At 42.5% G+C, this 26331-nt stretch overlaps 1 protein-coding gene across 2 annotated transcripts in view; it reads left to right on the plus strand.

Moving 5' to 3' along the window:
- Nucleotides 1-26331, plus strand: part of RGS20 (regulator of G protein signaling 20) — a 46224-nt gene that overhangs the window by 5297 nt on the left and 14596 nt on the right. The window lies entirely within an intron of this gene.

The following is a 26331-nucleotide window of genomic DNA, read 5'->3' on the forward strand; positions in this document are numbered from 1 at the left end:
CAATCGAATGGGCTTTTGTGGCAGCCATTCACAATAAAGTTTGATGTGACTGAAAGCACAAGGGAATATTACAGGATGATGGATTCATAGAATAAATTGCCCTGATTCTAATCCCAATGATTAGATTCTAGCTATTTGCATGGGGAATCATTTGTGAAATAGGAGTAATATGCTCTATTGCCTAGCAGTGATATTTTACTTCAGTTACCTCAATGATTTTTAAAGCCAGTTAACTGTTCTGGTTTGGGATGTGCTCGATTTCTACTTATTACTTCATTTTACTCTCTAAACTGTAAAATCCTTTAAAAATACATGTTAGTATTTGGAATTTAGACAACCGCATCTCATGCAGTTACTTAGCAGTTTGACTTCCTGGGGTCCTGGGCTGTACAACAGCAGGTCAGCACAACAGTGAAGTAGAGGGGTACACCTTGTTCTGTGGTTTGGCTCGGTTTGTGCCTGTCACCTCTAACACTAACTGAACAGTATTCGCTATACAGTAGACTGTATAGTTAAGTTTGGGGACAGTCAAAATTTATAGGCAAATTTTCAGCTGCATGGGGGCAGTCAGCGCCCCAACCCCCATGTTGTTCAAGGGTCAACTGTATTAGCTGGGCCTTTTCTGAACTTCAGATAGAATTTTATAGTACATATTCTTTACATCTGGTTCTTTAGCTCAGCATTATTTTTTTGACATTCTCTCATTGTTGCACATATTGTGATGTTTCAGTGCTGTCCAGTGTTCCTTTGTGCTAACACAATACAGTTCATTTATCGATTTCACTATTGAAGGACGTTTGAGTTGTTTCTAGTATGGGGCTATTATGAATAATGCTAATATTAATATTCTTATTCATGTCTTTTGACAAACATAAGCCCTATTTCCATTGGATGCCCAGGAGTGAAATTGCTGGATAATAGATCCAGTGTATGTTTAGCTTTACTAGATACTGTCCGTTTTTCAAACTGTTTTTGCTCTCCAAACTAATTTACAACCCTACCAGCAATGTATTGTTTCATGTCCTCACCAACACTTAGCAGTGTCCACCCATTTAATTTTAGTCATTCTGGTGGCAGTGTAGTGGTAATGCATTATGGTTTTAGTTTGTATTTCTTGGCGTTTCTGGGTAGCTCAGTCAGTTAAGCATCTGCCTTTGGCTCAGGTCCTGATCCCAGGGTCCTGCAATAGAGCCCCGCATCGGGCCCCCTGTTCACTGGGGAGTCTGCTTCTCCCTCTCCTGTTCCCCCTGTGTGCACTCTCTCCCCCTGTCAAATAAATAAAATCTTTAAAAAATTTTTATTTCTCTGATTGCTAATGATGTTGAGCATCTTTTTGTTGGCCATTTGTATATTTTCTATTATAAACTGGCTCTGCTAGTCTTTGGCCTATTTTTCCATTGTGTTGTTTGTCTTCTTTTTCATTCAGAAGAGTTCTTTATATATTCTGGGTATAAGTTATTGTCAAAAATGTGCATGTGTCTGTGTGTATTGCACATCCCAGGCTGTGCCTTGCCTTTACTTTTCAAACCATTATTTTTGACTTCTGTAGTTTCTGTTGAAAAGTCCTGCTTCTCTGAAGGTAACATGGCTCTTCCTCCGACTGATTTAAAATTCTTCTCTTTGTTTTTAACTTGCCACAGTTAGAATAAATGTGGTGTGATTTTGTATCTGTCCTGCTTTCAAAGCGCTGAGCTTTTTTATCTGTAGATTGATATCATTCATCAATTTTGAGAAATGTTCACTCAACAGCTTCTTGCCTGTTTTCTCTCTTTCTCTCCTGCTTCTGGGACTCAAATTCTACATATGTTAGACTTTCCTTTTCTTCCCCTGTGTTTCTTATTCTGTGCTCTGTTTTATCCTTTTTTTTTTTTTTTTTTTGGTCTTTCTCTCTCTTCTTCCATTTGAATACTTTCTTTTGACCTATGCATTATTTTATTTAACCTGTCTTCTGCTGTGCTCAGGCTTCTGTCAAGCTATCTAGGGAGTTGTTAGTTTCAGAAAGTGTTTTGTTCACAATGTATTAGTCTATTTCGTTCTTTTTAATACATTTAAATTCTCTGATGAAATTCTCCCATCTTTTCATCAGTTTTGTCCAACGAATTCTCATCTACTAAATCCAATATTGATATTTTTTGTGAGTCTATATCTATTATTTGTTTCTTCTGTCATATTTTTCTGTCTCTTCACATACCTCCTAATGTTTACTGTATGTACACATCATATACAAAGAAACTGTGTTGATTCAGATAATATCGTCCACCAGCAAGGACTCTCCCTTGGAGGGGTTTCCTGTGTGAGGATGAGGGGCTAACCACTTCAGTACTAACAGGTATTGGAATGACTTTGGGCCAGTTGCAATTTTAATAAGACATGGGTAGCCTCTGGCTTTTTCCCATTTTTCAAGCGTTTTCTTCTGGGCTTCAGAGTTAGAGCCTAGTGGGTTTCTAACTCCTCAGTCTTGAAAGACTGAGAAACTTAATATCCCCTTCAGAGGTTTTGAGCTTGCTTTCTGTGCCCACCTTCCCCAGGTGGCTTCCATATCTGGTAAATGTCTTGAGGAGGCCAGGCATGTGTTTTGAGGATGGCCTTGTTACACATGGGGACTGGCTCTCCCACATGAGACTATGGAGTTCCTTTATATTCTCAACCCAAGCCTAGAGTCAGCAAGTGCCCTCAGGGGAAAAAACTGCTCGCTTTTGAAGAGCTCCGTCTCTCAGAAATTTCAGTTAATTTAATCTTTTTGCTTCCACAGCTCTTTGATGTCTTTAGAAATGTGATTCTATTTATATGACCTTTTGGTTGGTGCAAAGAAACTGTGGTCTGCCCTGACCTATTGTCTTTTTTCTTGACGATATTTTTCCTGAATTAAGTTTCTTTTTTTTCTTTCTTTCTTTTTTCTTTCTTTTCCTTCTTTCTATCTTTGGATCATATTTTTATCTTTCTATAACGTCATTTGTTTCCAATATAACTCAAAAAATTAACATTAAAAATCTTGCTATTTTAAAAAAATCTTGCCATTTACAACTATAAAGTGTACTATATGTTTTATGAGTTTAAAAATGCTAGAAGGAAAAGAAGTATGGTATGATCCCTGCAACTCTTTATGCTTCACATTGCAGGTACATAGTGTAAAAAGCATGAGCTCTGGTATGAAAGAAAGCCAAGTTTGAATTTTGATTTGCTCACTTAGTTTTCTGAACCTCCAATTCTGAATATGTATAATAGGAACAATTACACTTACTTTATAGTAAAAAATGTGCAGCAGAAGGTTCAGGAGAGCATTCAGTAAGTGGAACCTGTTCTCATTATTCCTCTAATATTTATCCATCATTATTTTAGGCCCCTGAACATGTATAATTTTATTTTAAACACTTATACTGATACATTTCTATCTGGTACAGATTTTAAGATTTTTACCATTCAAACAAGGTTCTCAAAAAGTTTTTTTTAATATATAAAAAGCCTATACCTATGACTTAATATCTATGAAAATATTACTTAATAAGTTTATGAATTCATATTTTGCCAAAATTTTTGTGTTTTATAAGACCACAAAATAAATAAAATTTAGTAACAGAAAGAATTATATTCAAAAGAGTTTGCTCTCTGTAAATCCACAACTGACTACTTGGTGTCATACCAATATGGTTTATTATAAGATGTTGCCAATAAGAAAACAGTATTAAGAAATACTTTAAAAAGTCTGCCAGTATTCTCTGGAAAGGACAGCTGGTTCATTTTTGAGAGGAGAGTCTGTGTGGGGGCTAGGAGTAATTTTAACATTATCTCCATGAATGATTCAAATATAATTAATCTTCATATTAAATTTTCTGTTACAAGCCACACTTTTATTTTGACTTACGCATTTGTTTCTTTAAAAAAAAAGATTGCATTAGAGGCCCCTGGGTGGCTCAATTGATTAAGCGATTAAGCGTCTGCCTTCAGCTCAGGTCATGACCTCAGGGTCCTGGGATCAAGCCCAGCATTGGGCTCCCTGCTCAGTGGGGAGTTTGCTTCTCCCTCTGCCAACCCCCCACCCCCACTCATTTACATGCTTTCTCTCTCTCTCAAATAAATAAAATCTTAAAAAAAAAAAAAAAGACTACATTAGTATATGGAAACATAGAAGGTGAAAATAGTAGTCTTAGAGGCAGATGGGTGTTTCTGGGATACACAGGCATCTCCTAACCCGAGAAAGCACAACAGCACCTCAGGTCTGTGTCCCCAAGGCCACAATGTATCTCAGTCTTTAGTTCCTCAGCACAGTGAGAGTGGGCTTCGCTGGTCTGACCTCCAAATTCAGTTTTGTGGGCAGATTTAAGTCAAAGCATAAGAATTATAGGATCTGGTTATGCAACAAACTGGAATTTATCAAATTCCTACTAGAGCTAAGGCTTTGTTGAAGTTAAGTCACTTCTGGCCCTTTAAATGACTAGTTAGATTGTGCTATTGTTTCGGTGAAATCAAGTACTTCCTAACAAAAACATCTGAACATCATGACCAGACAATGTTGAATAAATTTGGGTTAACAGTGGGTGAATAAAGGGGTACAAAAAGGTATGAAAAAGGTAAAATTCTGCAAAATCTAATAAAGTGAAAAACTCACCTGGGCATATTAAACAAATGTCATAAATGAAAGAAAAGGCTTTATTTCTTTTCCTTATCTTTCCGTGATGTGTTCAGAATCCTGAACGTATTAAAATTATAAATACTAATTTATGGAGCCCCTGGGTGGCTCAGTCAGTTCAGCGTCCAACTCTTGATTTTGGCTCAGGTCATGATCTCAGGGTCATGAGATCGAGCCCCACGTCCCGCTTAAGATTCTCTCCCTCTCTTCCTCTACCCCCCTAAAAAAACTATAAATACTAATTTAGATAGAACATTTATTTATTTAAAATATATCATATGTATTCTGAGAATCAGGAGCTACATATAGATTATATTTTCTTTTTTTTTTTTGAAGATTTTATTTATTTGCGAGAGAGAGCATGAGAGGGGGGAGCATCAGAGGGAGAAGCAGACTCCCTGCCGAGCAGGGAGCCCGAGGACTCGATCCTGGGACTCCAGGATCATGACCTGAGCTGAAGGCAGTCACTTAACCAACTGAGCCACCCAGGTGCCCCTAGATTATATTTTCTTAATGGAAACTGGTCATCAGGGTGCCTGGGTGGCTCAGTCGGTTAAGCATCTGCCTTAGGCTTAGGTCATGATCCCGGGGTCCTGGGATCGAGCCCTGTGTCTGGCTCCCTCCTCGGTGGGAAGACTGCTTCTCCCTCTCCCTCTGCTCCCCTGATCCTGCTCTTTTTCTTTATCTCAAATAAATAAATAAATGAAAAAAAAAAAAACTGGTCTCTGAGCCTTTTTTTTTTTAAGATTTACTTATTTTAGAGAGAGAGAGACAGAAAGCATGAGCTGGGGGGAGGGGCAGAGGGAGAGAGAGAAATCCTCAAGCAGACTCCCCCTGAGTATGGAGCCCAACGACACAGGGCTCTATCCCAGGACCCTGAGATCATGACCTGAGCCAAAATCAAGAGTCAGACACTCTCTGAGCCTTTTTATGTATCCCTTAGGATGGGGGTTTTATTTCTGGATCTCTGTATCTAACTGCCTTATATTGTCTCACAAAAATATTATCAAATAACTATGGTACTACAGATAGGCCAAAATGCATAACCATTAAACATTTCAGTTCTTTGAATTTTTTTCAGTTTTAGATGTTTGTTTTACATATCTATTTAACACTTCATGCCGAGGGGGGATGGGAACCTAAAATTCAGTAGCTATTTTGGCACAAATTGTAGAAAACCAGAACCTTGAGGACCAGAGATTCTCCCACACATACGCTGGGAAGAGCAGACAAAAACATTACATCAGCTCAGCCCCCAGAGACTGTCTTGGGAATACTACGAGAGTATGGAACTGGTGGTACATTGGAGTTTCCATTCTAATGAGAAGCAGCCCTGCTAGAAAAACGACTCCAGAGGCATTTACGGATGGGCATCCAAAAATAACCCAAACCTGTCTAACTGTGGCCCATGCACAGCTGTGGTGTGAAGAGCAAGGCACTATGGGGTGATGGAATGGACCTGAGCCTAGAGCCAAATGATCTAGATTTAAGTCTGTTTGGGGACTGACTTTGGGAAATTGGGCATATCACACAAGCTCTGTGAGTGTGAGTTCCCCACTAATAAAATGGGATCTTGAAATCTGCTCCACGGAGTCATTTCACGAATTAAATGTAAGGTGTGATTACTACTACCTTTGCTTATATAGATAAAGGAGAAATTGCGTTATTTGGAAACCATATGTGGAAAAAGTAGACTCTGATAAAGAGTTTAGATTTTCTTCCAGTGTCATCGATTGCCACTGAAGGCCACAGGAGGGGACTCACAAAATGTGGACTCTATTGTAATCAGTAAATATTTTAGACTTTATGGGCCATGTGGTCTCTATTGCAACTACTCAACTCTTGCCACTGTAGTGGAAAATCTGCAGGCAATTAAGTACAAGGGGTAGTGGGGCTCTCTATAGTGGTCCATGCAAGAGATGGTGCCCACCTGGGCTGGGTGGACAGTGGAATTGGAGAGAAGTGAGTAGACCCTGTGTCCAATCTGGAATGGCAAGCTTGCCAATGACTGAGCAGCAGAGAGAAGAATCAAGGTGATTGCTCGCATGTGGGTGGATGGCGGCACCATGTATGGACTTGGAGAAGATTGGAGAGGAAACAGGGGACAGAAGAGGAGACTCAAGAGTCTCCTCTAAACCCTAAAGTCTTAGATGTCCACAAAACCTCCAACCGTGGCGGTGAGTAGGCAGTTGGTTTGATGTGTTTTGAAATGAAGGGATTGGCCTGGGCTGGAGGCAGAAATGAGCATTTGTTAGACTCTTTATGATATGTAGCTTGCTGTGCTGTGGTACACTACATTCTCATGAGGTTATAGTGGGAAATTCTTTGGCATAATCAATGGGATATTACTGCCCTAGAATCTACACTTCCTTGTCTAAAACTGTGAACAATCTACTGAGAGTTTCTATATATTTACTACAGAGGTCAGCAAACTAGGGTGCATGGGCCAAATCCAGACTGCTGCCTGTTTTTGTATGACCTGCACACTAAAAATGGTTATTACATTTTTTAAAAATTATATGTGTGTGTGTGTGTGTATGGAGAGAGAGAGAGATTTATTTTGAGGAATTGGCGCACATGATTGTGGAAACTTGGCACATCCAAAATCTTGATGGGCTAGGGCTGGCAGGTTGGGGACTCAGGGAAGAATCATAGTTCAAATCCAAAGGCAATCTGCTAGCAGCATTCCTTCTTGCATGGAGGAAGTCAGTAACCCAGCAACAGCCCAGGGAAGAGATACCAAGGACAGGCATGGGGGGAGGTGTGTGGAGCTTCCATGCCCTCTGTGGGAACACCACCCTCCCAGCATCTAGATGTGTTAGGAAGCTCAATGTTTACATTTTTTAATTGCTGGGGAAAAAAATCAAAAGAAGAATATTTCATGACATATGAAAAATGTTATGAAATTTGAATTTCAATGTCCATAGGTTTTATTGGAACCCCGCCACATTCATTCAGTGACATGATGTCTGTGACTGCTTTTGTGCCAACGGAGGCCGAGCTGAGATGTTGCTATAGGGACCATAAGGCCCCCGAAAGGGCTATAGTATTGACTCTCTGGTCCTTTACAGGAAAGGTTTGCCTCCCTCTCATCTATAACCTAAACGTAGGTGTGAAGTATTACTACATTTTTGTAGGAAACCGTCTGTATGAAAGTAAATCTGACATTCAACCACTAGCAATGTTATTTCTTAGAAAAACTGTGCACTCTTAAGAAAAAACTTTCAGAAAGACAAGACCAAAAATTCAGTTAAAGACAATCTCCTATAGGAAATGAAGTCAGAGGATCTAACTTAAGGTTCCTTTTGGTATCCACCACTTTAACATTCAGCATTTTCATGTGAACAGGAAAACTTAAGGGCATTTAACAAGCCCCAAAAGTACTAAGGAAGAAGGGCCAGAGGGAAATAATATGCACAAAGTCTGTGTGTATAACTCAGATGCTAGAGGCTTTCAGAGATTCAAATCACTTACAGTCTAAAAGCTTTAAATAGGATGGGAGCTTGCTATCATCACAAGATGAAAACACCTAATAATGGACATGAGGCAAAGTTTGAGGATCCAATGCTTCTATCCCCTGAGGGATCGTGGAGAAGGTAGAATTTGTGGAAAAAGAGACACGGCAGAAAAATTTGCCCAGACAGACCTGTAAGGAGTCCAGAAGGCTAGTTACTTACTTAGGAACACAGATTTTTGTACACTTTCATTATCCTTAATTTGCATGTACATTAACACATTTCACAACCATCTGCTGTAATTGGTGAAAAATTCGTTCTTCAACTAGCAAATAGTCATCCAGGCCTAATGTCTGTAAGATCTGTGGCCAGCATAAACAGAATGGGTTAGGAGAACCCCAGCAGACTGGACCAGAGTGGTGGGGGGCTTCTGCAGCCCTGGGTGAGGACTTAACTCTTGCTTGTGATCAAAGAAGGAGGCCTTGTCCATAAGAGTTTCCATAGTTCTAGCTAATTGCTTTGGGACAATGATAGGAAGCTTCATTACAAATGTTACTCATTAAAAGACAGTTAAAATAAAAATGTTACTTTTAAGAAACCTAATAATCTTATAATAAGCGCATTTAAAAATATAATGTCCATATAATAATAGCAATGCCTTTGTCATACCCAACAAAATTAACACTATTTTAGCATCACTTAACATCTGTATTCATTTGCTAGAGCTGCCATAACAAAATACCACCACCTGGGTGGCTTAAACAACAGAAATTTATTTGCTCACAGTTTGAAGGCTACAAGTTCAAGATCAAGGTGTCGGCCTGTTTGGTTCCTCCTGATGACTCTCTCCTTGGCTTGCACATACACTTCTTTGTCCTCACATGTTCCTCCTGTATGTGCACGTGCATCCTCCGTGTCTTTCTCGTGTCCAAATTTCTGCTTCTTATAAGGACACCAGTTAGTTATGATCGTGGCCCCACCTCATTGGCCTTATTTTACTGCAATCACCGCTTTTAAAGACCCTGTGCCCAAATACAGTCACATTCTGAAGTACTAGGGATCAGGACTTCAACATAAAAATGAGGGGGACCCAATTCAGTCCCTAACACTAGCCATATCACATTGTTTCTCCTTAGTCTCTGTCTGCTTCGTCTACTCTCCATCTTCTTTTTCACACACTAACCTGGGGAAGAAACTGGAGCCACTGCCCCGTGGATTGTCCTATATCATGAATTTATTTACTTCTTCCTCATGATGCTGAACTTGTTCCTCTACTTCCTAAATTTCTGCAAACTAGATGTCAGATCCAAAGCCTGGAATAGATTTAGGTTCAGTGACTTAGTTCAGTGACTTCCTGGGTGGTGCTTGAACTTCCTACTGCATCGCATCAGAAGGGCACCGTGTCTGTATGACCAGCCCCTTTTAGTTATACTAAGAACATTATTTCCTAAGGGCCTTTCGAAAGCTTGGTAGGTCAGTTCAACATTTGCAGAGTGGCTAACAGGCACAAGGTATGTCTGGGCATATGCAGCAAGGGTAACAGGAGCCTCTGTTTGCCAAAGGATCTTGACTGTGTGTGCTCCAGGCCGGCCCTTTGATGTCCTGTCCCTCAGCAGGGCTGGAATGCCTCCTTGATCTGCAGTCCTCCACACCCCCCCTCCCCGCACCCCTACTTCCTCCACCCCTCCTACCCCTCCCATCCCTGCCCTTTCACAGCCTCCTCCTGGCTGCAGCTTCCCTGGCTGGCCTTGAGCAAGGATGATGGTGATAATGTTGCATTTCCCCTCCACATTGTTAATTTGGAGAACTCTCTGGGTTGAGGACACTGTATCACCTCCAGAAATGCATCTGAGGATATCAGATGTTTCCAGACCCTTGTCCTAGTATGGAAAGGTATCCAGAGTGTACCTGAGAATGGGGGGGGGGGGCAATTAGGAGAGCACAGAGGGGCTTTATCCCTTTTCTTGTTGGGAGGGTATATTCCTTGTATCACTCAGAACCAAAGAATAAACTGGCTTCACTCTTAATGTTTCATCCTTACTTTAGACACTTTCGTAAGTGTGAGTTTGTAGAGGATTTAAATTCACGTCAAATTTCAGTTCACATTTTTAGGGTTATATTGAAGCATGCATAATACATGATACCCTCTGGGCTCTAGATTTATTTAGATTTCAACACCAGAGAGAGAGATGAAATATGCACAAGATTGAACACAGTGAGGGCCAATGCAACATTAACTGCACTTATTCACTATCTTCTCTATCAAATAAAATTTGAAATGTAATTAGTTAAGCTTCCCGCATTTCTGTTTCTCCACATGCACTTTGGGAACCACTTCTCCACTGTTGGTAGGAAAGACTATAAACGTGATCATTCTCTGGGCGAAAGAGCACTTGTTGTGCTTTTAACCAGGGAAAGAGCTTGCATTCTGGATCTTTGTACCAACCAACTTCCATATACAAGAGAGCACTGAAATGCTATGTAAGGTGACTGGCATGTTCATCTGAATTTCCCACTGTAACATGATGTTTGGCGAAGTATTTTCTTTTTTTTTTTTTAAGATTTTATTTATTTGTTAGAGCGAGAGAGAATGCAAGCAGGGGGAGGGACAGAGGCAGAGGGAGAAGCAGACTCCCCGCTGAGCAGGGAGCCCGATGCGGGACTCCATCCCAGGACCCCGGGAACATGACCTGAACTGAAGGCAGACGCTTAACCGACCGACCCACCCAGGTGCCCCTGGGGAACTATTTTCATGACACTTCCTTTTTCAAATACAGACTTGAAAAACTCTAAATATTAGGCACTGTACACAGTTCTGGGCCATGGTGTAGCATTTCCTTCGGGAGTCGGGCAGCTTGTCCACGCTCCGACTACACCCCAGCGCCCTATGATGCGCCCACAGCCCTCTCCCCGTCGCCGCTTGCGAGCCTGTGTTACTGGTGTGTCGCAGTTCCCAGCGCACCGCACAGCACACCTGCTCCTCCCCGCCCCGTATTTTTCTTTCCTTGTCTTCATGTGTCTTGGCTCTAAGTCATGGAATTCCTTTGCCATACCTAACATAATTAACAGTGCCCAGTTAAATACCATGCCCAGTGACCGTTAACTTGTCGAAACAGCAAGTGGGAAAGACTCAGCCACCAGAAGCCCAGCACGGGCGAATGACTTATGTAGGGTCAGCACGTTAGGGCCAGAGCTGAACTTACAACCAGTATCCCTGCTCTTTTGGACTCATGCAGCCCAACATGCTGCCTTTAAAGTAAATTGAAAAATGGCATCTAAAAAAAATTGCTTTAATTGTAGTTGACACAGTGTTACATTCATTTCAGGTGACAAGTCTATATAAAGTAACAGCATTTTAATAATATTTTATTGGAAGATAATTTACAATACCGTACAATTCACCCATTTAAAGTGTACAGTTCAATGGCTTTTAATATATTCAGAGTGTGTAGCAATCAGCATAATCCATTTTAGAACATTAGATGATTTCATCATTGAGAAGAAACCCAACACCCCCAGCTGTCACCCACCAAGCCCCTGTGTCCTGCAGCCCCTAGCAACCACTGATCTACCTTCTGTTTCTACAGCTTCGCCTCTTTTAGATATTTCATGTAAAAGGAGCCCTACAGTATGTGGCCTTTTATATCTGGCTTTTTTTCACTCAGCAATGTTTGCATGCTTCACCTGTCTAATAGCATCTTAGAATAAGAAGAAAAGCTAGTGATCATCCTTCAATTGGCAGACAGGAAAACTGAGGCCTGGGAAGGTGGCCCATTGCTGAAGTCACAAAGCCTGACAGTGGAAAAGTCAGGGCTGGATTCAGACCTCTTCCTGCCCAGGGCTCAAGCAGGTTTTCTCCCCAGGCTTCCCTGGTGAATGTGCAAAAGCTCCTTAGCTCTGGTTGGCAAGCTAACACAACGACACTCCTCTTTGAAGGTCTCCCCATTCTTCCTCTTCTCAGCTATTTTGTTACCACTTGCAAGCAGGAGGAGGCATTTTAGGTTTCTTCTAGGTTTGTGAATGGTCCAGGGGCCAGATGTCTGAGGGTGGATAAGTGGGGACCCTGCTGTTTCACTCTCTGCTAAATATAGATACAAAGGTATAAGATGGATTTGCTTATGATCTTAAAACACAATTTGGGGGGGGCACCTGGGTGGCTCAGTCGGTTGAGCATTGGCCTTCAGCCCAGGTCATGGTCTCAGGGTCCTGGGATCGAGTCCCAAGTGGAGCTCCCTGCTCAGTAGGGAGTCTGCTTCTCCTTCTCCTTCTGCCCCTCCCCATCCGCCTCCTTCCTCCTACCCCTTCCCCTGCTCATGCTCTCTCTCTCAAAATAAATAAATAAAATCCTTTTTTAAAAACACACAATTTAGGAACACCTGGGTGGCACAGTTGGTTGGGCGTCTGACTCTCTTGATCTCAGCTCAGGTCTTGATCAAAGGTCGAAAGTTCAGGCTCCACCGGGGTTGGGCTCCATGCCCAGCGTGGAGCCTACTTTAAAGAAAAAAAAAAAAAAAAAAAAACCACATATACACACACAATTTAAGGACTTCCCATATTTGTCATTCTGTCTTCTACATGACATATCATCAGTGAGTACTAAGTTCAACTAATAATAATAACGGCATTAGAGTAGCACTTAACTAGTTTTCAGAGACCTCTCACAGGCATTCTCTCATTTACGACTTTCAGCCAGTCTCCAGGTGGCTGATATCTGGATGAGGAGGTGGAGGCTTAGGAGGATGAAGTAGTTTGGTCCACGTCACACGAATGGCAAAGGTCAGAGTAGAAGTAGACCCTCTAACTTGAAGCCCCATGATCTCTTCCCTATATGACACAGGTCGCCACACACCATTGTAGAAATTCTGGATCAATTGCCCATTATTTTTTTATTAATTTATTTTTTAAGATTTTATTTATTTGAGAGGGTGGGGGAGAGCACAGAGGGAGAAGCAGACTCCCCACTGAGCAGGGAGCCCGATGTGGGACTCCAACCCAGGACCCTGGGATCATGACCTGAGCCGAAGGCAGATGTTTAACCGACTGAGCCACCCAGGCGCCCCTCAATTGCTCATTATTGTTCAATGATTATTCTTTAAGTGCCAGCCCAAGACTTGCAGGACTTCTCCAAATAAACCTGGTATTCCCACTTGGCTTCTGATCCTGGTCAATACAGGGATGCGCACCTCCGTGATCTGGCTCCATCACACGCCCCTCTGCCTCCTGCCCACAGTGCTCTCTGGAACTCAGTCTGCCAGCAGAATGAATGCCCCAGTTTTTCACAAGTGTCTCACCATCCCTTCCTTCTCTCACTGAAATCTGGCTACTCTCGGAAGACAGCACTTTCCCCCATGGCCCTGGTAATTGCAGATGTTTTTCCACTGAAGTTCTACCACTTAGTTCCATTCTTAGAAGTTAGGTGGGTGTCTCTGTGGCCACTTCCAAAACATTCTTCCCTCCAACACCCTACTCTTAAGTTCCGACACGAGCTACAAAATGAATGAACCTTGAAGACATGATGCTAGGTGAAATAAGTCAGACGCGAAACGACAAATACTGTATGGTCCCACTTATTCAAGGTACCTAGACGACTCATAATTTTAGAGACAAAGTAGAATGAATGGTGGTTGTCAGGGGCTGGGGGGAGGTGGGGATGGGAAGTTGGTGTTTCATGAATTCAGAGTTTCAGTTGGAGATGAAAACGTTCTGGAGACAGATGGTAGTGATGGTTGGAGAGCAGTGTGAGTGTGTTTAGCGTCACTGAACTGTACCCTTAAAAATGGTTAAAATGATAAATTTTATGTTATGTAAATTTACCACAACTAAAAAAAAAGAAAATACTTCTTTCAAATGCATGTCCTTAGAGTGAACCTCTGCTTCTGCTCCTTTCCGTCATCTGCTCACCCTCTGGCCCCTGCCCTCAGGTAGAAGACTCTAGCACGTGGGCATCATCTCCTCTCCAGCATTGGCCCTATCTTCATTCCCTGTTTCTTCAGCATCCCTGTAAATGATCTGTGCTCCCCTCTGGTCTCTCAGCTTCTTGATTTCTCAGTTCCAGAAGGCTTTTCCCCTCCCACACCTCTGCCCTCACTCATGTGACCATCCGTAGGGTCAGCCATGACCCACTGCACCTCCTCAGAAACCTCGTCCTGAAACCCATGCCTGTGACCCATCCATTGGCTCACTCTGGTGCTCCCCTCCAGAAATTCTCTGGTCTCTGAGGCCTCCAGCCCATTCTCATCTCCCTGACTCATGTGTCCTCAGCGCCCTCCATCCCTTCCATCATTCACCACCCTTCCTGCATGTTCCGGGGACGGGCCAGTATCATTTGTATTTGCAGTTCCTTCTTCGAAGCATCCCCCCCCTCAACATTTGTGTGCACCCGCCTCCACATCGTTGGTCTCACTTCAGGTGTCCCCTGCTCAGAGACCCTCCCTGGCCACAACCCCTCATCATGCTATAGGGTATCAACGATTTTAGCATCTCACCTATTTGTTGTCATGGTTTTGTGCTTCTCTGCCTAGAACATAAGCCCTTGGCAGAGACAGGCAGGCTCACCCCGCAGCTCCCCCACCCACCCCCCACCTGCAACACAGACTGCTTTGGCTGGAGCTCAATACATGTGTGACCAGTTGAGCAGGAAAACCCTTTGAAAACAAACAACATGGTCATATTTTTAATCTTTTTACCCTAGATTTATAATCCGGTCATTCTTTTTTTTTTTTTTTTTTAAGATTCTATTTATTTATTTGAGAGAGAGAGAGCACAAGCAGGGGGAGCAGCAGGCAGAGGGAGAAGCAGGCTCCCCGCTGAGCAGGGAGCCCCACGTGGGGCTTGATCCTAGGACCCTGGGATCATGACCTGAGCTGAAGGCAGACACTTAACCCACTGAGCCACCCAGGCGCCCCCCCTAATCAGGTCATTCTTTGCCTGATCCTCCTGCAACATCATCAAAGACTCGGCATATTTTCCACATTTGAGAAACTGTGAAACGAAGCATCCAGGAAGGATGTGAAGAGCATATCCCTGCCACCATTTCCCAGTGTCTTGTGGACAATATCCAACAATGCCGGAGCACACAAAAATCTTTCGCAAGGCCGTGATTGTGCTTATTGGGCTCCAGATTTATATGCCAAGAACTTGGTAGGATTTCTGTATGAAATGGACACCGTCTCAATCACTATTACACATTTTGAAAAGTTCCTCCTCCATAATGCTTTCTGGCCCTCTGACAGAAGGGTCAAAAACATTGAAAGCACAAGGCAAACACCTTGCAGTAAGAGTAAACCAAAAAGGAGCGCTGAAAGAGGAGAGAGGAGGCAAGCCAGCACGTGGAGGCTGGCGTGCAGGCTGTTGGTGCTGCCAAATCTTCCCAGGCGCGTTGTTCCCCTGCCTCATCATCCCTGGGAGGCTCATGACGTCAGATGCCCTGGCAGGTGACAGTCATCCAGATAATTAGAAACCTCTCTTCCACCCGTCTGTCATTATCATGTCTCTAGCCTGCCTTGTCTTCATTTTAGCTTTCTTTAAGACCATGCCATACAAATAGAAAAGGGCACATATGATTTCATCCGTCTTCACCACCTCAGCACAGCCCTGTAACCCGCACCCACACCCGCACCGTGGCAGCAGCACATTATAGGTTCCCAGAAACCTCCTCACTGAGGTGAAGCGCTGTTCTGACTCCTAACAGTGGACAACAGTTTTGCCAGGACTTGTATTTTTCTTTTAATGGAGCCATGCGGTAGATAGTCTGTTTTGCCTGGCTTCTCTTACTCAACGTTGTTGGTGAGATGCGTCCACATCTTGAGGTAATTGTAGATCAATCATTGCTGAATCATAGTCCGTTGTATGAATATACCACAATTTATCCATTCTACTATTGAGGAACATTGGAGTAGTTTTAGGCGATTATGTGGAGTACATCCAAGAATATCCTAATGCATGCTTTTGGTGCAACCTCTCTGGGGAGTGGATACTAGGGACTGAAATGGCTGGGTCAGAGGGTGTGCATATGGTCAGCTTTCGTGGATTGTGTGCGTGTTCCAAAGGGTCGTACCAGTGTGAACTCCCATCAACAATGTAGGTTGCGCCATATGATCAGCACACTTGGCATTTTCTTCATTATTTTATCTCTTCTGGGGGTATGTGTGTGCCATTCCCTGTTTTAGTAGTTAGGTTATGGATTGCCATGAAAATGAAAAAGCTAAGTTCTGTAATTTGCAGCAATTCACTCATATATTCTTGTGAGAGAGGCTGTTCCTTGCTGAGAAACACTAAAAAAGCTGGCAGAAATCCTCAAGCAAGCCGTTAATGACTGCCTGACACATTCCTTCATGATCTGAAGATTTCCTAAAGCAGCCCCACAGACAAAAGATTTTAATACGCATTTAGTACTTACAAAGGTGCCCCTGACCTAGGTTATCACTGGGAATGCACCCATCTCCATTCTCCTTGAGAAATTCCCCGTGGTCTCTTGGGATAAGGAAAGCCCGGGATAAAGATTTCAGTCAGTACTCGCAAAATGTTCTTTAATTGTTGGTTGATATTAAGAAAACAAGTTAAAACATGCATAATTGATTAATTCCCTTCAGATCATACTCTTATTATTTCTAATATTTCCCATCAGCAATCATAAAAGTTGAGTTATACAATACATCCATTTAATAACAGCAGAAAAGAAGAGAAAGACATTACTATTATAGTCTTAAACTTGGTGGCAGCTATTTAAACAGGAGAGTAAAGATTTCCATTCAGAGACACTGCAAAACAGATGGTAACATACGTATTTTTTTAAGAGGTGAGGACATGTGTAAGCATCCATCTGGAAGTAATTCTAATTCTAAAATGTCTATTGTTATTAGTAAGCTTTCAGTTGACTTCCCCTCCTAGAACAATGAACTAGCTTTTTCTTAAAATAGCCCCCAAATTATTCAGACAATAAAAAGACAAAAATTTTTGAAGACTCATAGTTTTGCACAGAGGAAGAGCTAAGATCTCCCACTAACCCATGAGCTCCTAAGAACTGTTAGCTCTCTGTGTCACATAAAGTGGAAGATACAGCTCTGATTGGAGTTTTGGTCCATTTGACTATGTAGAAGTCAGTGCAAGTAACTTCCAGTTCCTCATTAATATTTCATGAGCTGGAGTGAGTTGGACTTCTTTCTGGTGGTGACTGTACCACAGGGTAATGTGCCAACATTCCCTCAAACTTGAAATGGTTTTATTTCAGGATCCAGCTAAACAAAATGGAAACATCACTGTTGACCTGGGTTCAGCTTATTTCCCAGCAGCTAAGAGTAACAGGCAGAAGCCTTGGACAGGCAGTGGGCTTGGTTGTGACTTAATTAGCATCAGGTGATCTGGTATTAACGCTTGGACTCTGTGACTCAGAGAAAGCTTCGTTCACATGTTGGTGTCTTCGGACTAAGTAGCTGAACCCAGGGAGCGTTCAGGAGTGAATGGATGGGCCCTGCTGATTTCAGTTGGTCTGTTTTTCAAGCTTCATGGCATAGATTCTTGAATGAGAGAGACATCCTGTGGGTTAACCAGCCTCAAAGCCAAACACCCTCAGAAGCAACCCCCTTCAGGTCCTGGAAGCCCAGTGCTGATCACACCCAATTTGCACCTCCCTCTAACTTGTGTAAGGACTTTGAACACTTCCATTTCCCCAGCCTGGTCACTTGAATTCTTCCAGTTCTTCAGAAGTTAGGCGCCATCTGAGAGGGGCCTGGATCCTAGCTTCCTCCACTGCCCCGGGCCAGTGAGCGCCCAACTTGAAGAACAAACGTGTGCAGCACCTACAGGAGGCTCACACTCAGCCGTCTGCCACGTGGCTGCTGAGCACACCCTGGGTGTGCTTGCCCTGTGGCAGTGTGGAGGAGAATGTAGAATATAGACCTACAGGTGGCATCTGTGAAAACTCATCGTGCATCCAGGGCAAAATAATGTTAGGAAAAGCTTTTCCAGGCTGGGGAAACTTAAATGGCAGGAAGATCGAAATCAGGGTAAAATTAGGAGAAATGCTGTGAAATACTCAGCAGTGTTACTGCAGAACAAGGAAACGAGAGTGTCTCTTGAGGCTGCAGCACAGAGAATATTCCTGGAGTATCACCACCGCTCTTTTGATGGGGCTCGGCACCACTGGCAGTGAGAGGTCAGCAAGCAGTGCAAGGCAGATGAACAGAAGTGGCTCCGAGGGAGGGAGCGTTGTTCCTGGTACAGACCCAATCATTTGAACAGGGTGAGAGAGCTACAGGGCATGACGGGAAAGAAGGGACAATTTGCGTGCGCCATTGTAGTGCAAGAGGAAGCTTCACGCTCAGGGTCTCACGCTCAATTTGTAGTCAGCCTAGAGAGTCGGTATATTTGGAGTTACTAAAGCTACAGAGTACCAGAAATAGTTTTCGGCCTTCACCTCCCACCCCGGCTGGACTTCATTTGTAACTCCTTCATTGTGAAAACCGAGGAAGGGCAAAACACAAATCGGTTACTTCTGCAACATCTGGTAAGGAAGGTGTGGGAATGACTGAGCTCCTGGGTAGTGAGGATGCAAGGCGTCCTGTGCTCTGTGCCCACCCCATTCCCACTCTTCCTTATCTCAGATGAGAGGGCTGCATAACAATTCCTCCCACTCATAAACCATCTTTCTTGCGAAACATTTGATGTTTTAAATGTGTCGACAGCCTTCTTATCTGTATTACAATTTAAAGAATCTTTCCAAAATATTTAAAGAATCAGAGAGACCCCACTGGTCTGGGAGGTAATGATTCCACTGTGAGGCAAGTGACCAGGCTAATGGGTTCTTGCATCCCAATGACATCATGATCCCAGAAAATGAATGGAAAATTCTAGAGGTGGCTACCTACTGTAGGATTTCATTTATACGACATTCTGGAAAACATAAAACTAAAGGTAAGCAAAGCTACATCCTTTTAAACCTTGAAAGTTACCCCCAAATCTCAATATATTCAAAAGTGGGAAAGTCATAGGGGCCACATTTTCTAATCAGTGCAAAAATATATATAAGCTAATGACAGGCTAGTCAAGAAATTAAAAATAAACTTCTGAAAAACCTTGGATAAAAAGAAATCTGAGCTTACATTTGATCTGAGTTCTTTGGATTAAACAGTAGTGCCACATATCAAAACTCATAGTTATGATCAAAGCAGTAATTGGATAAAAATGTGTAGCCCAAGATGCATTAATGAGAAAACAGCAATGATGGAAAATAAATCAACTAAGAATTTAGTGCCAGAGGTGAGGGAGAAAGCTAACAAAGGAGTTTTCGAGAAAGATAAATAAAGAATAATGGAAATGAAAACAGAAGTTCATGAAATTTACAGTGATAAAAATAAGTTATTTTACCAGCAAAAACAGGTTTATTCAAGAATAGCAGAGAATTACAATTTAGGACAGGCAAGCCATGGCAAAAAAAACTGTAGGCTAGTCCCCAACAAAGGAGAGGAATGTTGTTGTATGGAGAAGGAGGAAGCTAAGGGAGGGGCTGTTTTGGAAAAAAATGTCCATTTGAGAAAAGCAAGAGTTCAGGGTGATGAGGGTTTCTCATTGGTTGGGTTGCTGGGGTAGTTGATTTCTTGGAGGAGATGCAATGTGTATCTTTTCCTGTTGTGGCCTGTAATTGATGATTCTTTCCTGTTGGGGATTCTTCAGTTGGGGTGTGTAATTGGCAATTCTTCCTGTAATTGACATCAACTGGTAAGGGGTGAGAGCTCCTCCTTCTGGTCTCCCGACTCCATTTTAGTGAGGTTTCCCTTTATTAATTTTCATACACTCATGATCCACAATGGAGAACTGCCCAATGGGAAAATACTTCGAAAGCCAAGGTGTGTTAAAGAAAAAGGAACTCAGAGGCTGTATAGATGGAGTTGAAATTTGGGTTGCCTTCATGGGAAGTTGGCCTCTCTAGTTTCCTTATACATTGTTTTAACTTTCAGGGCCCTGAACTGTCCCCTGATGGTAGGATCATCTTCTAAGAATTGCTGAGGATGGTTCTGAATTTATGCCCTCTAAGGTTCTTGGTTCTCCTTCATTGGCATCTTGTCTATGAGTCTGTACCCTTGTCTATGATTCTAACAGGTCTTAGGCCTTAAGAAGGAAGGTTTTTTTTCATACAGTAGTTGATGTGTCATCATATTCCCAATGTGTAATTCAAAAATGGCTGTTTTCAGAGGTTGGAAACTATAATGAAAATAAACAGCTGTGGATGATCATCCAAGCACCAAGTTTAAGTTTACCAGAAATAACTTTTCTGCGCTAATTAAGGTCAGGTTATATTTTTTTCTAACAAGATACTACTTTTGATTCCAAATTACTAAAAGCGTATGATCAAGATTAAGAGTTTGCCTTGGCTTTTGCTTGAACTTTGAAAGAATTCTCTTAAATGCCAGGTTCCTAGGAATTGGGAAAAGCCATGTTTGAGTAGAATTATCTTTTGGTTAAGATCTGACTATTTAATAAATTGTCAACCTAGGTTATTCCCATTTCCTCAGGCTGCTCTTTAAATGCCATAAATTATAGAATAAAGCCTCTGAGGTCACTGACATTGGTTTTGTATTCATAGAACTTCTCAAACAAAGGCAGGCAGTCACTGGGGCATTATGCCTGTGACATCCCAACACGCACTGAAATGATGCCCAGCAGTCCATGCCATATACATGCCTAAAGAGGAAAACAATAGCAAAGATAAAGAAGCACTGACTCCATGGTATTTAGAGAGAATTAATGGAAATGAAATGTGTACAGAGTTCTCCCACAGATACAGTAAAGGCAAAGGAAAAAAGATACATGAAGCTAGTTCGGCTAATCAGATCATATGCCAGTGTCAGAAAGGACTAGCTGAGCTAATACATACCAATGGTATATTTAAAAAATCTTGTAAATAGGTAGCATTCATTCAGTATATGTTTTTAGGGACGCCTGGGTGGCTCAGTCGGTTAAGCGTCTGCCTTCGGCTCAGGTCATGATACCAGGGTCCTGGGATTAAGCCCCACATCGGGCTCCTTGCTCAGCAGGGAATCTGCTTCTCCCCCTCCCTCTGCAGCTCCCCCTGCTTGTGCACTTGCTCTCTCTCTGACAAATAAATAAAGTCTTTATAATACATGTTTTTAGGCCTCATATTAATCAGCTATCACGTTGAAAAATTAAGTCTCTACAAATATTTTATGACCCTAAATATACAACTCTCCCAGAAGCAATTACACTTTTGTCTTTCAAACAAGCAGGCAGTAACTTAAAGCATCGCATTCTGACAGTGGTAAGATGACTATTAATAATGAGTTTCAGTAAATTTGCAAACTAGATGAAATGGATGGATTTTTTACAGGAGATGAAAAATATATTGACTCAAAGAAAGGAAGAAAATGAAAAAACAGAAATGAAAGAAGAAATTGAAAATATAGTCAACAAGCCACTCTTGAGAGATTTCAGTAATTTTACAGGCAAATTCTGCAAATCTTCACGACGGACAAAAATAATTTCCTAATAAAGATAGATAGGGGTGCCTGGGTGGCTTAGTCAGTAGGGCATCCAGCTCTTGGTTTCTGCTCAAGTCGTGATCCCCGGGTCGTGAGATCAAGCCCCACGTCGGCGCCATGGAGTCTGCTTCAGATTCTCTCCCTCCTTCTCCTTCCCTGCCCCTCCCCCCCAACCTCGCGCACATAAATTAATTAAGTCTTTAATCTTAAAAAAAGATTGATTGGTTTTTTAAAACTCCTTATCAATCTCAGCGGTATAATAAAAGAATAACCATCTTTTAGACCCAAGAAGAGTTTACTTAGTAAGGTAAAGTTGATTCAAAATCAAGACATTCATTAATCTCATTTACTTCATTCACTATTCAAAGGGGAAAATTCATATTCTTAATAGATTCATATTCTCAATAGATTTTTTAACTGATAGAATTCAACATTTTAAAAACTTAAAGAAAATTTTCAAACATACTTAAGTGTACAGAGGAAGGGGACGCCTGGGTGGCTCAATCAGTTAAACATCTAACTCTTGATTTCAGCTCAGGGCATGATCTCAGGGTTGTGAGATGGAGCCCGGGGTTGGGCTTAAGATTCTCTCTCCCTCTCCCTCCCCCCAGCTTGCATCCTTGCTATCAAAAAAAATTTTTTTTGTAGAGAGGAAGGTATAACAAAGTCCATGTGTTAATGACACAATCCAACAATATCAATATTTTGCTAATATTTAATATTCAGATTTTATTATCACTTTTTGCCTTTTCTCACACTCTCCTATTCCACCATGGCTCAGCAGGGCATAAATCGTCAAGACTAACTACCCTCCACTGAACATTCCAGCACCTAGTAATTGAGTGAAAACCATTGTTATTCATTAGAAATTTTAGCACTGAGAGGAGATAGGTTGCTCGGAGATTTTATAGGAATAGCATACATTTCTTGTTTATCCAAAGTTCTAAATGATTGAAGATGTCAGCGTTACTAAACCACGTGTAAGGTTTCCAAGAAACCATACAAGAAATTCTAATGTTAGAGGAAAAATTAAATAGATTATGAAGCTGAGTTGAAACTCTATGAAGATGAACTGAAACATGGAACACTGAGAAAAGAAAGTAAGAATTGTAAGTGAGGAAAATACTTAACAACCATGACTAGTCCAAGAAATATGAAAAGAACATAATCATCCAGCATTATTCACTGTGGAAGAACAAACTAGAAACATTACAACTGTATACAGTGCTGTAAATTTTGATACAATGTCAGTCACGTGCACCTCTCATCTTGTCTGATAAAAGACTTCCGTGTTCAAAAGAAGACAATGCCTTATATATATATATAATCCTTTCAGGAACCGTCAGTAAGGTGTAAGGCCTGCAATAGGTGCATGGATAAGCAAATTGTGTACATCTAGACAATGGAATACTCAGAAATTTTTAAAAAAGGAATGAATGATTGATATACATAACCATCGTGAAATAATCAGGCTGAGTAAAGGAAGCCAGCCAAAGAAGATTCCGTTTGTATAAAATTCTTAAAAAATGCAAATTAACAGATGGTGGGAGAAAGTAGATCAGTGATTGTTGAGAACAGGCAGGAGCGGATGAGGGGGGCCTGCGGGAGGGAGTCCTCAGGGGTGTGAGGACGCTTGCGGTGGATAATGCGGTCATGATTGTAGTGGTAGTTTCACAGGTCTGTGCGTGCCAAAACTTATCAAATTATGCCCTCTAAACAGTATGTGCAGACTATATGTTTGTTCCACCTTAATAGAGCTGTTTTAAAATGTGTAAGAAGAGACTTGGATGTCATTTGCCTTTGATTTCTGAAGGCTGTCTTTAGTCATGAGCAACCCTACGATGTTCTCTCAGAGGAGTTTGCTCACTAAATCATTAAGTCTTCCCAGGATTTACAAACATGAGGTGTGTACAAGCAAATAAAATGTGTTAACTAATAAGATACGCAGGAGGGGGCAGGTGGCGCCTGGGTGGCTCAGTCAGTTGGGCAGCTGACTCTTGGTTTCGCTCAGGTCATGATCTTGGTGTCCTGGGATTGAGCCCTGCAGTGGACACCACGCTGAGCTCGAGTCAGCTTGAGAGTCTTTCTCCTGCTCCTCTTGCCCCTCCCCCCCACTCACACTCTCTATCTCTTGGTAAAATAAATAAATAATAAGATAAGCAGGCACAACTTATTTTGTACTATGTAACTAATAGAAGAAAATATGCTTGGGACGCCTGGGTGGCTCAGTCGGTTAAGCGTCTGCCTTCGGCTCAGGTCATGATCCCAGGGTCCTGGGATCGAGTCCCGCATCGGGCTCCCTGCTCCTTGGGAGCCTGCTTCTCCCTCTGCCTCTGTCTCTCTCTCTGTCTCTCATGAATAAATAAATAAAATCTTTAAAAAAAAAAAAAGAAAGAAAATATGCTTAACTCCATAAAACTGTCTTCTTCCAGAAACCTCCAGCACACATTACACATATGGGCAAAGTGCCATCAGTCTTCTCATTAAAGTCATGAAGAAGTCAAAGGTACCTACAAGTACTGCTACTTTTCAGTATTTACAGATCTTCCTGGCCAATGAAATAAGACCAAGGCGAGGAAGCATCTTGGACTTGGAAAGGTACAGAAAGTAAACCGACAAGTGTGACTATTTATAGACCATATGATCATCAGCCTAGAAAACCCAAGAGGATCAGTAGAAAGACTACTAGAATTAATGAGAGAAGTCAGCGGGGAGGCCAGATAGAGTACCCTTAGCCTTCCTATGCACCAAAATAACTACTTAGAAACTTGAAGTGGGGAAGTATTTACAATGCAAAAACGGATCCATAAAATACTCAGAAATAAACCTATCAAAAATGTGCAAGACCTGTTTGAGGAAAGTCTTCAAAATCTACCGAAGAGAGGCTCTCAATGAACACGTATTTCATGTACTGATTGGGAAGACCCAGTGTTGCAAAGATGTTGGAAAAGTAGTCCCTTGAAACCCGCTGATGTTACCATGTCACAGTCCTTCCTTCTGGGAAGCTATTGGGATTTTTTTTTCTTGTGAAAGAGACCAGTTGCATCAGTAGCTCTTAGAAAATAATTGCTTGGGGCATCTCCTGCTCCTGGCACCTTCGTTTGGAGGCTGTGCTGGCTCATCCTTGCCCCTCAGTGTCCTGAATGAAGGGAAACCATCGTGTCTCTGCTGCAATGGCGCAGATGCCTGGAGGAGCCCCAGGTTTCCACCCCAGGGGCATTAAAGGGGGCTTGTCTCCCCACGGCATGAGCTGGACAGATGTCTGTCTCCACCCTTTGAACAAGTGAGCCGCCTCAGTGCGGGCATCCTGGACTGCTCCGGCTGGGCACTGTGGACCGGAGTTGTGAGCATTGTTCCGGCTGTGGAGGAAAGGACGCTAAACACTTGACTGCGTCTCTCTTGCACTCTTGGAGCTACATCCTGGATAAAGGGCTACTCCAGAGGATTCATCCTGATTTGGCAGGTACTCAAACGGATGTCATTTCTCATAAACAGACCTATAAATTCAATGTGGTCCTACTCGAAATCCCAGCGTGGTATTTCTGGACCTAGAAAAGCTGATTCCAAAATTTAACTGGAGGAGAAAACAGACATGAACGGCCAAAAACAATTCTTTTTTAAAACTTGTGAAGAGAACTTCACCTACCCAATATAAAAACATATACTAAAACTATAATCATTAAAACAAAGTCCAGGGGCACCTGGGTGGCTCAGTTACATGTCTGCCTTCGGCTCAGGTCATGATCCTAGGGTCCTGGGATCAACTCCCACATCGGGCTCCCTGCTCAACAAGGAGCCTGCTTCTCCCTCTGCCTGCCGCTCCCCCCCACCCCCACCCCTGCTCGTGCTCTCTATCTCTCCCTCTGACAAATAAAATCTTTCAAAAAGTCCAATAGAATATAAGAATTGGCAATAGTAGGAAGAGCTAAATCTACTGCTGGAATAGAAGAACACATCCAGAATTTAATCCCAAAGTCCTATTTAAGGTTCTTTAATGTAGCTTTGGTATTTTTTGCTTTTACTTCATCAACATTTGAATCACAGCATCAAATAGAAAAGTGCACTCGGCAATTTCTTGTTCTTACGTTGCTTTTATGCTTCTCTCCTTTAGCCATTCTCATGGTCTTCAGAAAAAGGGGAGGTTGAAGGGCGTAGACCTTGTTTGCAATGGCTTGCGGTCCACTGGGACAGGCCAAGGGGACTGTCTCTGCAGATGGCAGGACAGGTCAGAGCAGGCCAGGGTCCCCAGCCCTCCCTTGCTTCCTGGGAATAATTGAGCAACACTAAGTAGCAGGTGGGGGTCTGGGTGCTTTGCACATATTGGAGCAGCATAACTTCTTCAAGGTTTCACAGCTAGTTAAGACTTGGACCTGTTAGTTAGTGGGGTCTCAGAACCCGACAGCCTCCCAGGACTTCTGTCCTCCTTCTTGGGACGTTTCCTCTTACTGCCTTGTTAACATGCCTGCCATGTTGGCCTGGCTTCCTCCCACATGTATGCTCTGGCCCACAGTGCTCACACAGTCATGCCTTGTGGGCATCCCTAACTCAACTGTCACCTGGGACTGCTCCCTGGCAGTTCAGCCCAGAGGGGACATCAGGGCTGCAAAATGCCCTCATCGTAGCTGTCACCGCCATGGCTTCCCATAGGTGATGTCAGTGTTTGTCTGAGTCCTCTCCTGACCTGGAAGCGCCTTAGAGCAGGGACTCCGCCATTCGTCCTTTTATTCACAGTGATTGGCAGATGCTAGACAGGAAA

This window comes from Leptonychotes weddellii, chromosome 4 (assembly GCF_054177405.1).
Source record: "Leptonychotes weddellii isolate Sample4059 chromosome 4, ASM5417740v2, whole genome shotgun sequence".
Taxonomy (NCBI): Eukaryota; Metazoa; Chordata; class Mammalia; order Carnivora; family Phocidae; genus Leptonychotes; species Leptonychotes weddellii.